The 12,351-nt window shown below is 41.5% G+C and overlaps 1 pseudogene; it reads right to left on the reverse strand.

Moving 5' to 3' along the window:
- LOC116126816 overlaps positions 1 to 10,895 on the reverse strand; it is a 49,945-nt pseudogene extending 39,050 nt beyond the window's left edge.
- Between the last annotated feature and the right edge of the window lie 1,456 nt (positions 10,896 to 12,351).

A 12,351-nucleotide genomic window follows, 5' to 3' on the forward strand; every position in this document is an offset into this window, starting at 1 on the left:
TGACGATAGCGATAATCGACGGCCAATCGAAGTTTGGAATCATGAGGCTTTTAATGTGTAGGTTCCGACAAATCTTATGATGGTGTCAGGGAGTTCTACCGGTGCCGGACTTTTATGGAATTAAAAAGAAAGGTCAACGGTTGCGTGAACAATTGGTGGATGGCAATTGACAGCCAGTCAAAGTTTGGAATGATGGGGCTATTGATGTAGAGGTGCCGGCGAATCTTATGGTGGTGTCAGGGAGTTCTAATGACGTCGAAATTTTTCAAAATCAAGAAGGAAGTCCGACGGTTATGTGAATGATAGGTGGACAGCGAGTGACAAAAGGCTAGACGAAGGCTACTGAAAATGGTTGGGTTTTTTTTTGTGGAGATGTCATCAAGTCTTATGGTGGTGTTATCTCTCTCGAACGATGCTGGAATCCAGCAGGATTGACTTGAGATTGGACTGCAATTCAACATTATTCCAATGGTCCAATTGTAGCACCATCTGGTTTGATTAAGAATACTAATTTTTAGGGGAAACCAGACCAGATATTACACTTGTTCCCAGCTGAACCAATCTAATCGTCCAGTCTGGTTCGATTTTCAGAACACTGCTCCAAGCCCTAAAAGGGGCTGATAAAGAAAATACCTGAGTTGATTGGAAGCCCAAGAAAATAGAGGGCACCTAAATAGCATGATGGCTCGGGTAATAAGAAGATGAACGAGCCTCTGGAGGGCTCAGGCAAGCAAAATGCGGGCGATCAACATGTTGGCTCAAGTAAAGAGGTTGTCGTGCATGCTAGCAGCCTAAAGAAAGCAGCGGCCAAAGACTTGGCCAAGAAGAAGTGCGCTCCTACGGGCGAGGTTGGCACTATCGGAGGGAGTAAATTTAGATCATCCCGACCGAAGAGTAAGAAAACGGATAAAGCGGCTCAAGTTGCAGTTGATGCACTGATCGATCAACTTCCTGACCATATTAGCATCGGGCCGCAGTGACTAGAGACGGAATCACCCCACGAACCTTCATGGCCGTTAGAGATGCTGCTCCAACTAAGATGCTGGCCTTGGTGTGCAGCTATGTGGCGAAGGTACCGGTAGTTCGCTCCTCTTTTCTTTTATTTGCATGTTATCCTCGCTTCTTGCTGACTTTCCATCTTATCCTTTTTAGGTTGCCATGGCAAGTAAGCTTCTTTATGATTAGTGCTATGTCACCTTGGAGGGCACTCATAAAGGATGGCAAATGGTAGAAACAGTGAAAGAGGATGCTCTGGCTAGGGCCGAGGTGACAGAGAAAGAAAATGAGGTTAAGCATCTAAGCTTGAACGGCTCATGGGAGAAATGGTGACCTTTAAGGTCAAGGAAAGGGAGTTCCATGACAAGCTCAACGCAAGCAAGGCTGCTCGAGCGAAGGCTGCTCAAGCGAAGGCTGAAGCTAAGGCACTAGAAGCCGAAAAGAATTTGGCACAGCAGCGAGGTGCCAATAACAAGTTAAATTATTAGCTTTCCTTTGCTTAAAAGGATGCCTCGGATTGGGAGTCCAAATATAAGCAGTCCTCGCTCGACCTTGTCAAAGAGGTAGAAGGTCAACAGAAGGCCAAAGCTGAAGCTGGGCAACTCAGACTTCAAATTGAGGAGCTGAACAAGGCCATCACTACTCGGGCCTAGCAAATATCGGTCTTCCTTGTATAGAAGCTATGAGAAGCCCACCCCTCGATCGACTTCTCTTTCCTTCCGTGAGCTTATAAGAAGGAAGTCAAGAGGATAAATGTTGAAGTGTAAGGAATGGCCTACGTGTACTAGAATGACTATAAGGATGATGGTGAGGGCCAATAAGAGGTCGAGGAAGGCGAAGAGGAGATCGAGCTCAAGCTGGAAGTCAAGGATCCGGCTCCCCTGACCACACTTCCCCCGAGTGGGGCTCCCAACCTTGGAGAAACTGCTACTGTCCCTCCCATTGAAGAACTGTCTCTTCCCGTCGGTGACGAGCTCCTTGGACCGGTCGAGGATGATCCCCTTGCTCCCCCAACTGCCTAAAACATCATTTTTTTTTTTTTTTGTTGTTGTTGTTTTTTCTTTTTTTTAGAATGTAATAGAATTCTATTAATGAAAAGGAAATCTTTCAGTATGTCCTTATCGAGCAAAAATTATTATATTTCTGTGGAGTCATTTCATTCGTCCTAGTTGGACTTGTAATAGAAGATTCGAATTCGCTCTAAGCTATGTGTAGCTCGCTTCTTGAAGAGCTTTTTTGGATGTGGGCGGGGAAATCTTTTGCGACAAGCAACTCTGATTTTGAATCAGTTGTTCGTTTCAAGTTTTGGACACCGACTTAAGGCCGATTTCCTTCGACGTGTTTTTTCTTGAATTTTTTTCAAGTTTAACTTCATCGATTTAGGATGTTTCATCCTTAAAGAGTTGGATTTTGGCGTGGCTTTCTCAGATAAGTTGCCTTTTTCGGACTTTTGACTTCGAGTTTTCTTTTTGGAATACCTTCACGTAGGTGCGATCTTTGAAGCGATAAATGCTAAATAAGCTAAAAAACATTAACAATGAACAAAGAAAAATCATGAATAATACCTCTTTTATTGATCAAGTGCTTTGGCCTTGAGCACCCTTACAATGAATAAAAAAAGAAACATAAGTGAGACCCAAGCTGCTTATTGGTAATACCTTCGTAAATACTCGGCGTTCCAAGCTTGCAGTATTGTTTCGCCATTGAGGCATTCTAGGCGAAAAGATCCTGGTGCGAACTTGTCTGAGATCCTGAAACGACATTCCCATTTGGGTCCAAGTATCCCCAAGTTCAGGTTTTGGGTACCCTGGACGACCTTTTTGAGAACCAGGTCGCCCACTTCAAAGTCTTTGTTTTTTACTTTGGTGTTGAAATATTGTAAAACCCCCCTACAGTCAAGTATCCTCTGAATATCCCTCAATGAGAATCCCGAGGATACATGTCTGGAGAACGAGTTGTATTTAGAAAAAATCTATGTAAGGATAATAATAATAATATCCAAAACATGCATATAAAATGTCACACAGGATCCAAACTTATAATTTATAAACTTTAAGAAATTATACAATCAAAACATATTTATAGGGTGGAAGCTTCTAAAGGTATTTCACAAATATTTATCATTTACATTATTTACATCAAGATAAAAGCATCGAGATGACAATAAATCATCTCCCCTCACGTGTAGTCCCACTGTCTCTAGCATCCCTCGCTTCTAGTCTACCTGCAAAGCAATCAACAATGAAAGGGTGAGCGCTAATCGCTCAGTAAGGAATGATCCGTTTCATTCTGAATGTACTATTTGATCTTTATTTAAACATATTTATTAACACATCACTTATCTTTTACATCTAGGGATACTTCCCCTTTTATTACTAATTCATATGCTTTTCATCATTTTATCCCATGGCTATATAAACATCAATGTGTACACATACAAATAAGTATGTAAACATAGTACACACACATCACATGTCATGACATAACATCTAAAATCATCTAACATGAGTATAAATCATCTCATGATGTAAATAACATCATAACTCATGTAATGCAACTAAATGCATATGAAACATTTAACGTCTAGCCGATCGGACCTTTCTTAGCATCTTAAGCACTTCATATCATCTAGCCTCAAATTTCATCTAGAGCTCATATCATCGGGAGGCGTGCTTACGCGTTATTTAGCATCTAAAGCATATATTCATCTTTCCTCAACCGGTATACGAGGATATGCTTACGCGTTTTCCATCATGTCTATATGCATATCTATCATGTCTATTTGCATCTCTAACATCTTATGGCATGTAAATACATATTTTGGTGAGCTTAATACTTTTAATTCATCTATGGATTATCAATCCATTTACATTACCTCTTGCTCACATACATCATCTTAAAACATGTATTATATTGCATCTTCATGCCATTTCATAACATTAATCATGTATTGACATCATGACCATGTATATCTTTCAAAGATCATCTAACTAATGGGTAAACATTAGTACATGGCATAATTACAATAATACATTAATAATCAATTCATAATCATAAGAATTGATTATGTTAAATCTTAAACTTTAATAACCAGTTTATGCTTCAGGCCATTTTCCATCCTTTTCTCAAACGAATTGGCTCTTGGCATAAACATAAAAGTTATAGGTCTGTGTCTTAGCTTTCTAATGCTTCAAGAATCATCTCATTTCGATTTTTATAACTCAAGTTATGGTCGAAATACAGAAGCAGGGTTAACAAAACCCCTAAGCCCATTAAATCCGAATTTTCATATTAACTATGCCACATCAATTCCTATTGACATTAACCAATAGGTTAACTTGTGGATCAAATAAACCTCCCCTTAATAGTCTTTAACATCTTAAAGGAAGTGTAAAATCTCATTTCCATAATCATCCATTATTGCTATAACATTGTAAGCTAATGCAAACAACACATCAACACTTCTAATAGCAACCATTCAACACCATGTGGCCTCCAATACTACAATTTTTGCCACAATCAGTATCCACACTTCATTTTCTTCAATCAAACATAACAACTCATAAAACATAAAGAGCAATAACTTCATGTATAATGAATTCAAGGCAATAAGTAGAATAAATGAGTTCAACTACACTTGCCATCAACTAATTCTATGCCTTAAAGCCTTAATTTAAGGTTTCATAAAAATCTACAAACCCTAGCATAAACCCTAAAGTCATGGGAGGTTCTTCCTTACCTTTTTAAAGACTTCCTCCAACAAATCCTTTGCCTTTGACTTCTTTTACACCTTAATCCTACATATATAACATTATACCTCAACATCTACCTCAAATCTTCAAATCACATCAAAACTAAAGTTTTTAATCCTTACCTTAAACCCTTCAAATTGAAGATCCAAGGCTCCTATCTTGTTCTCCTTGAAAAATTATGCAAAACTCCTTGAAAACCTAGAGAAAGAAAGCTTGTTTCATGGAAGATTTGAGAGAAAATGGAAGAAATGTTGAAGAAAGGCTCTCTCCTTTGGCTTGAACGAATTTCATCTCATTTATAGGAAAATATTTCATTTATTTTCCAAAATTATGCAATTGGCCCAATTATTTTAATTGTATAACTCATAAGTCCTTAATTCTTCATATAAGGGCATTTTGGTCATTTCACACTAGACATAATTATTACTTAATTAATGCCATTAAATGCAATGAAGCCTACTCATCCTTGACTTTTTCAATGCTTATCCATAGGCAAAATAACCATTTTGCCCCTAAGCCTCTCTATGGATAATTGATTCATACCGTTCCAAATGAATTGACTATTTTGCCCTTAGTTAGATTTTATGCTTTTTAACATAAAATAAACATTTAAAGGACTATTTTGAGTTAGGAACATACCTTTGACATCTTGGGTATTACAAATATTGTTTGACTTGCTACTGATATGAGGCGAGCCTTAGTTGAGACTTGGCCTAGTGCTCTTCAATTAAATCTAGCCTTATGCGAAGTAGGTCTTCATTTACTTCCTTGTTGAAGACTTCCCTTCAGAATGAACTGATTCCCACCTCAACCAAGACCATTGCTTCACACCCGTATGATAAAGAGAACGGGGTCTCACCTATCGAACTCTTGACTATTTTTTTTGTAGGACCATAAGGCTTCAAGCAATTCTTCGGCCCATCTTCCCTTCAGGGCATCGAGCTTCTTTTTAATAGTGTGTTTGATGACCTTGTTTACAACCTCCACTTGACCATTGGCTTGAGGCCGATAAACAGCGGCGAAGCTCTTCTTACTGTCAAGTTGTTCGCAGAAAGATTTGAAGTCTTCACTGTCAAACTATTTCTCGTTGTCAGTTATTATAGTGTGGTAGATTCCAAATCGAAAAATAATGTTTTTGTAGACAAAGTCCTTCAGCTTGTTCGACGTGACGATAGCCAAGGGCTTAGCCTCTACCCACTTGGTGAAGTAGTTAACAGCGACCATCGCAAACTTGACGCCCTTTTTTCCTTGAGGCAAAGGGCTGATTAGGTCAATGCCCCAAATCGCAAAAGGCCAGGGGCTTGTCAGAGTAGTCAATTCTTGAGGTGGAGCTCGCATAATATCTACAAACATCTGGCACCAATCACACATGCGCACGTAGTCGGTCGCATCGTCAAAAACTGTCAGCCAATAATACCCCTAGCGAAGTACTTTGTAGGCTAGAGATCGGCCTCTTGCATGATTTCCACAAATTCCCTTATGGATCTCCCTCAGAACATAATCCGCGTCTTCATGGTCGATACATCATAGCAGCGGTACATTGAATCCGTGTTTGTACAATTTATCATTGATGAGTGTGTACCAGGCTACCTTTGTACGAAGTGTCCTAGATTTAGTTCTCTCCTCTAGTAAAGTACCATCCCTTAGTAGGCAATGATTATGTCCATTCAACTGTACCTATGACTCATTGTTAAAATTGGTCCTTGTAAAGCGAAGATGCTTGGTCTTAGGAGGAACTTAACTAGGATAAAATCGACTTTCTCTTGGTTCATTGCAGAGGCTAAGCTGGCTAATGCATCTGCTTGCGAGTTCTTCTCTCTTGGGATCTGGTGAATTGTGAAGGATCTGAATTGCTTGAGCTTGGTTTCCACTAGTTGGAGGTAGGATGCCATCTTGTCTTCCTTTGCTTGGTATTCCCTAGTAATTTGGTGGACTACGAGTTGTGAGCACTATAAATCTTAATGGACTCTGCCCCCATTTCTTTGGCAAGGCAGATCCCTGTGAGCCTCGTTGTTGGAGGCAACGAACCCGAATCTTACTATAACTCTGATCTTTCCCTCTAGACTTTCGAGCAAGAGCCCCGTTTCTGCCTCTTTCTCATTCGAGGAGCCATCCATATACAAATTCCATTGCCATAAGTCGTCGAGCTTTGGCTTTTGTTGCTTGATTTCTCCCGAGGTATCTGCCCCTGGCGGGCTTGATTCACCTTCTGGCTGGTAGGAGAATTCAGATATAAAATAAGTCAAGGCTTGAACTTTGACTGTTGTCCTCGGGATATACTTAATGTTCTGCTGCCTTATCTGCATTATCCACTGGATTAACCTGCCTGATGTCTTGGGCTTTTGCATTATTTTCTTCAGGGGAAAGTTGGTCAACACGTGAATGGAGTGTGCCTAGAAATAGGGCTGCAGCAACCTGGCAACGATGACAAGGGTGAAGGCAACTTCTCTATCTCAAGCTATCTCGTCTTCACGTCGAGCAGTCTTTTGCTCACATAGTATAGCGGCCATTGCACTCCTCCCTCTTCGCATACCAATGTTGGGCTGACAGTAGACTTCGATACCGATAAGTATAATAACAATGGCTCACCTTGGATGGGCTTTGACAACAAAGGAGTTGTCCTAGATGTTTCTTTAGCTCCTGGAAGGCTCTTTCACACTCCTCTGTCCAATTGAAACCTTTCTTTCTTTTCAAGGTCTCAAAAGATGGTAAGCATCTGTTTGTGGCTCAGGAAACAAACTGCTAAGTACGACTACACGCCCTGTCAAACTCTGTACCTGCTTTATGTTGGTCAGGCTTTTCATATTAAGCAAAGCCTGAATCTTCTCTAGGTTGGCTTCTGCACCTTGTTAGTTCATGAGGAAGCCCAATAATTCCCCGAGCCTACTCCGAAAGCACATTTTAAGGGGTTGAGCTTCAGTTGGTATTTTTTGAGGATATCAAACATTTCCCCTAGATGCTCAACGTGGCTTTCAGTGACCTTTGACTTGATAAGCATGTCATTGATGTATACCTCCATGGTCTTGTTGATTTGTCGGCGTACATCTTGTTCACCAAGCCCTAGTAGGTCGCCCCAGCATTCTTGAGGCTAAATGGCATAACCCTGTAACAATAAATTTCATGGTTGGTAATAAAGGAGGTGTGCTCTTCATCGGGCTAGTACATCGGGATTTAGTTATATCCCGAGTATGCATCCATGAAGCTAAGTAGTGCATTTCCAACTGTCAAAACTACTAGCTGGTTGATCTGTGGTAGCAGAAACCTGTCTTTGGGATACGGTTTATTCAGATCCGTGAAGTCGATGCAAGTCTGCCACTTGCCATTCAACTTCTTCACCAGGACCGGGTTGGCGAACCAGTCTGAGTACTTGACTTCCCTCATGAAGTTGATTTTCAAGAGTTTGTCAACTTCATCCTTGAGCGCTTGTGAGCGCTCTGCATCCATAGACCTTATTTTCTACCTTATGGGACGAGCTTTAGGGTCGAGGTTCAACCTATGGCATATTACCTCGGGACTGATCCCCACCATATCCGCATGTACCAATGCAAACATGTCGAGGTTTTTCTTCTGGAACCCCACCAGATTATCGACCATTTCTAAGCTCAAATTGTTACTGATTTTTAGTACATGAGTTAGATCTTCCTCGCTAACACTTATTTCTCACAGCTCTTTTGTCGGCCCTGTTGTGAGCTCTTCTCCATGGGTGCAAGGATATATATTATCCTCGAATGGCTCGGGGTTTGGCTTGGATTCTGCTATAACTATTATTCTCGGGAGCAGCCATTTTTATGCTATATGTATGTCTCGATTGTAACATTCCTGAGATTCCTTTCTACAACTCCTGATCGTTGCAACCCCCTTAGGGGTCAAAAACCTCATTGCTTTGTAGCGCACAGATGTGACTATACTTAAGTCATACAAGATAGACCTTTCGAGAATGACATTGTACATGGTAAGGCAGTCTACCACTAAGAATTCAGCCATCACCGTCCTTGCGATTTATCCCTAGAGTCATTGGGAGGTCGATCATCCTCTTGGGAACTAGGCTGTCCCCAGTAAATTCGTAGAACGACAAAGGGCATGCCTTTAGGTCTCTTTCTGTGAATCTCATTCCTCGAAAAGCTCCCAAGAAAATGATGTTTGTTGCACTCCCATTATCGACCATTACCCTTTGTACCCAGGTATTACCGATTCTGGTCATGATTGCAATCATATCATGATTGTGGCGAGGAGATTCTTCGCATTCCTCGATTGTGAACCCTACTACCTCGCTCTCTTGGTTGGGTCGCTTGGGCGGCTTCTATTCACAACTCATTATCTAGGGGACCAAGTCTATCCTTGCCTCTCAGGCATATTGCTCATGAGCACGCCTTGAGCTCCCTACTATGTTGTGCCCCTCGTAGATCATGCCTACCTAGACTTCGTTGTTGGCGTTTGGCGGGGCTTGTTGGACTTGGTTTCGGTCCTGGCTCTGGATTTGGTTATTTTGATAACCAGGATTTTTGCGAGCTGGTGCCATTTTAACAAATTCCTTTAGGTGGCCCCTTCTTATCAGGTCTTCAATGGCATCCTTCAAAGCTCGACACTCGTTTGTGTTGTACCCGGCATCCCAGTGGTATCAACAATACTTTTGTCGATCTCTTCTACCTAAAGCCCCTTTTATTCTTTCTAGAGCGGGCAGTCTCTTCGCCCCATGGGAGACTTCGTAGATGTGGGTGATGTCTTGAGTGAGTGGGGTGTATTCTGCATACCGCGGGAAGGACTGCCTGTCTCCGCGGTTATCTGTTCTTTGTCTTTTTTGGAACCTATTGCGGTCCTTATCATTGTAGTCTTGGCCCCCACGCTTATCCGATGGTTGATTTTGTCGCCCGTCTGGGACCCCTCATGCTGAACTTCTACCCAATGCTGCTAGCAAGCTTTCCACCTGCTAGTGTTTTGCAACCATTTGGTAAAACTTGGCCAGACTTACGTGAACTTCACTTTGGAGCTCTTTCCACAGCTCTGTGTTCGGCCTAATCTTTGCAATCAGTAAAGTTCAGATGGACTCCTTGGATGCATCTGCAACCTTTGCTTGCTCGTTCTGGAACCTCGTTAAGTACAAGGTTAATGTTTCGTCTCTCTCCTGACCAATGCTGCTCAAGTAGCTAAGCGACATTACGAACTGTCTCCTTGCTTGAAATTGTTGTAAGTATAGAGAGGAAAATTGTTGCTAGGAGTTGATAGAGTTCGCCTTGAGTCTCTCATACCACCTCTTGGCATCCCCTACTAGTGTGACTGCGAATTACCTACATTTCGCCAAGTTAGAGACCTGGTGCAGCTCTATCAGGTCATTGAAATTATCGAGGTGGTCTCTAGGGTCCCCTCTCTCGTATACATTTCTCCAAGTCAGAGACCTGGTGCAACTCTATCAGGTCATTAAAATTATCGAGGCGGTCTCTAAGGTCCTCTCTCCCGTCGAACTTACTCTGTAGCGCCTTGAATCCTTGTGGAAGTGGGGTTTAGTGAACTTCCTCTATAAAGGGGGAACTTACAATTTCCTGTGCTATGCCATTCTGGCGGGCTTTCAGATAGTCAAGCATTCTCTGCACGCGATCTAAGTCTTCATTATGTTGCCCTGGCTGGCTCTGTTTAGCCTCACTTCAAGCAAATGAGTTCACAAGTCCGTCGCTTGCAAAGCCCCTCTATTGTGCGCATTGATGCGCGAAGTTGAGTCATGATGGCTAGGCTAATAAGTGCTATCATGCTCGTTAGTTCGTTGCTCATGAAGTCGGTTATAACCGGAATGTCAGTCATTGTTAGATTGGCGCACATGGCTCGTCTCGCGAGCTGGCGAGGATCGATCTTGTCTTGGGCGTGGGTCAATACCAGCATGCTGATAGTAGGGATATTGTCGAGCATGTTGGGGATTACTATTGCCTTCAGTTTCCTCCAGTGGTTGCTTCCCTGGCTGCCTCTCGAGGTTAGTTTGCCCACGGGACTCACGCTCGTGAGGGGAGTGTAGTTTGCAATGTCAGGGGTGTTGGCCGCCTCTTGGCATCGATGAACCGGACTGGCCACCTGTAGAATTCATACCTGTTGGGTGGCATTGGTAAAGCGGGGCTGGTTGAGATTCTGGGTAGTTGGTTGCTGATTCTTCAGCTCAGCCATGTTTTGTTACACCGCTTATGCAACCATCGTTCTGATCATCTCCACTAGCTGGTAGTTTTCAGGGTTTGATGTCCCTGCCCCTGATTATTCGTGACGAATTGAGTTGGCGGCACAGGTGGTCGATGTCTTGTTGTACCTCCTAGTGGGTGGTCTCCACATTCTCAAGGTTTCCAGTGGTGGTCTCTGATTTGGTGTGCACCATTGTGGGCTTGGATTGGGTAGATTGTTGCGACTATTCGTAGAAATTGCTGAGATGTTGGCGGAAGCCCTCCTTTTACCGCCAAAATGTTGATACAGAAATCTGCACCAACCAGAGAATTTCGATCAATATTGGCAGGATCAAAATGGATGTGCGCGTGACTATGGATAATCAGCAATAGACAAGTATTGAATGCAATAAAGTAAATGGCAATGAGAATTTTTAAAGTGGTTTGGCTAGATAAACTCTTAAGCCTACGTCCAATGTTTTTTGTATTAACTGTGAGAGCTTACAGCGAGAATTCTATGAAAATTTTGTAATCCCTTTTCCATCATTTGAGGGGTTTATATACAAGGTTTGTACAAAGGAAGGAGCGAAAATAAAGGGATTACAATTGACCTGAACTACAATTATGATATTCTCGCGATTGGGCGATGTGATTGCACAAAGATTGATGTTGATCCAGTCATTCTTGCTATATATAGGATCTGAAGTTATCTAGGAATTGATTGAATGATTATTCAGGTTGTTCGCTACTAGCTTGTGTTGGGTCGAGCTTATGTTGGGTCAGGCAACCGGTGGAGTCAGACTAATCTTAGGTCGAGCTACATCCTCGCGGTAGCCCGAGCTTGGTGGAAAAATCACACACAACATCTTTGATTTAAACCCTTATTATTTTAATTTGTTCAATAAAATATATATTGGAAAACATTTTTAGGATCTCTTTATATTTATTATGTCTACTTATTTTTTTTTGCTTATTTTATTATATCTATTTTTTTTTTCTTTTTGTATCCAGAGGTGTCCAGGCCAGTTTGTGCGCACCTCGACTATTCTCTTGGGTCCTTGAAGTTAACAGTCAGGTAAGCTTCCAATGGTTACCCCTTGTTAGTAGTTATGAGGATTTGAACTCAAGATCTCTTGAGTAGTACACCTAAGAGTCCAAAGCGAACTGTCAAACTACCTAGAGGTAGTTATATCTAATTATTTTTATTTCTATTGAAAACTAATATAAATTCCTTAATCAATATATTAACTCAATCTTGGCAACAATAAGCATTCTAGGTAAAATCACATAAACAAAATATTTATAGTTTATATTAAAAAGAAAAAAGAATTGACCGGGAATTGGCCGAAACGAGGATGGCCCTTGCCTGTTGTCATTGCCTGAAATACCAAACAAACTCGTAATTCTAAATTTATTTAGGATCGCTTCTGTTGTATCTATATAAATTCCCTTTTTAATAAAGAAATAAA

Source organism: Pistacia vera, unplaced genomic scaffold (genome assembly GCF_008641045.1).
Source record: "Pistacia vera cultivar Batoury unplaced genomic scaffold, PisVer_v2 Contig184, whole genome shotgun sequence".
NCBI lineage: Eukaryota > Viridiplantae > Streptophyta > Magnoliopsida > Sapindales > Anacardiaceae > Pistacia > Pistacia vera.